Genomic DNA, 1,859 nt, shown 5'->3' with positions numbered 1-1,859 from the left:
GAGAATATGTTCAAACAGACGCTTGTTGAGTCAGTTTCAATTTAGAGACCTGAAAGGCGTTTCCTTTGGAGTACACCCAACAGGTTTAACCTGCTATACACTGAAATGTCAAATGTTTTGCTTTCATTGGTTTTGTCTCCAAACCTTTCATAGCCTCATTGTTCAGACCATAAAATCATTCTACCCGATGAGTTTGGAGCAGGGGTGTCCAAGTTACAGCCCAGGGGCCATTTGCTGCCCGCAGTTCATTTGGCGACACATTCTAAACACAAAATAAAGACATCACAGATTTTGCAGATGATGTGATCCTGCTGGCTTCATCTAGCCCAGGGGTCGGCAACCCGCGGCTCCGGAGCCGCATGCGGCTCTTTGATCACTCTGATGCGATTCAGCTGCATACTTGCCGACCCCCCCGATTTTCCCGGGAGATTTACGGATTACAGTGCGTCTCGCAGAAAACTCCCGGGATTAATATTCTCCGATTTTCACCCTTACAAAAAGAATAAGTGCATGCCATGATGGTACAGCATTTTGGGCCCTCTACAATCTGTTTTAACAGCGTGCCAGCCCAGCCTCTCGTTATATGCATCTTCTGCTTGCACACGGAAGTGACAGCAAGGCATACTTGGTAAACAGCCACACAGGTTACACTGACGGTGGCCATATAAAACAACTTTAACACTCTTACTAATAAAGCGCCACACTTTGAACCAAAACCAAACAAGAATGACAAACACATTTCGGGAGAACATCTGCACCTTAACTGTTGGGTTTCCTCCTTCTTCATTCATCTTCAATGAATACTCCAGTTGTATATATATGAAAGATGATGGTTTATTTTTAAGGATGGTTCATTACAATGCTTCACAGCACCGGGAAACAAAACATCGGTAACTGTGGAAAATAGAACACAACTCCATCGAACTTTTCTGTGTATGTCTCACATTCTCTCGCGCGAAGTGAACCGGAAGAGATCACGTGACGATAGCGCGGATGAACCTGCACTACCGTATATAACCTATTGGAGGCGCATAACAACAACAGCAAGCCTTTCTTCTCATGATACACAGCAACAGCATTAATAACAATGAGATCACATTTACTCAACACCCCCCCTTGATCTCATAACCATGATACAGTGAAACACATTAGTTTCCAAAAAAAAAAAATTTGAATTTGTCAATCTTGGCTCTTGTAGTAGGTTTTGTTAAGATGTCTGCAACCATGTCTTCTGTAGGACAGTAGACTAATGAAATTTTCCCTTCAGTGAGTGCCTCACGAATGAAATGATATTTAACATCAATATGTTTGGACCTCTGTCTATTAACTGGATTTTTGCTCAACAAAAGAGCCCCTTGATTGTCTCCATGAATTGTTGTACAATTGTACAAACATTTGTCCATGCCACTCAACAGTTGGGTGATATAAATACTTTCTCGTGTAGTGTTGGATAAGGCAATATATTCAGCTTCACAAGTTGACAATGCAACTGTTGGTTGTTTCTTTGATTTCCAGGATATAGCTGGACCTTGTTTTGTTAGACCGAAACAATATCCACTAGTGCTGCGTCGGTCTTCCATTGATGATGCCTAGTCTGAATCGCTAAATGCAATCAGGTTGAGGCCTTCCTCACTTTTCTTGAAACTTAGTTCAAAGTCATGTGTACCCTTGAGATACCTTAGCACATGTTTGGAAGAAACTAGATGCTGTGCTGTTGGCTTTGCCAATGTTTGTGATAACCTACCAACAATCCAGCTGATATCTGGTCTGGTGCAAGTCATGGCATAGATCAAACTACCAATGATTTCACGGTATTCTCTGGGGTTTACCACCTCGGTAGTGTCACACTCATTTTCATT

Source organism: Nerophis lumbriciformis, linkage group LG15, assembly GCF_033978685.3.
Source record: "Nerophis lumbriciformis linkage group LG15, RoL_Nlum_v2.1, whole genome shotgun sequence".
In the NCBI taxonomy this organism is placed as follows: domain Eukaryota; kingdom Metazoa; phylum Chordata; class Actinopteri; order Syngnathiformes; family Syngnathidae; genus Nerophis; species Nerophis lumbriciformis.
The sequence above is the reverse complement of the archived record's forward strand: the minus strand, read 5'-3'. Positions refer to the sequence as shown.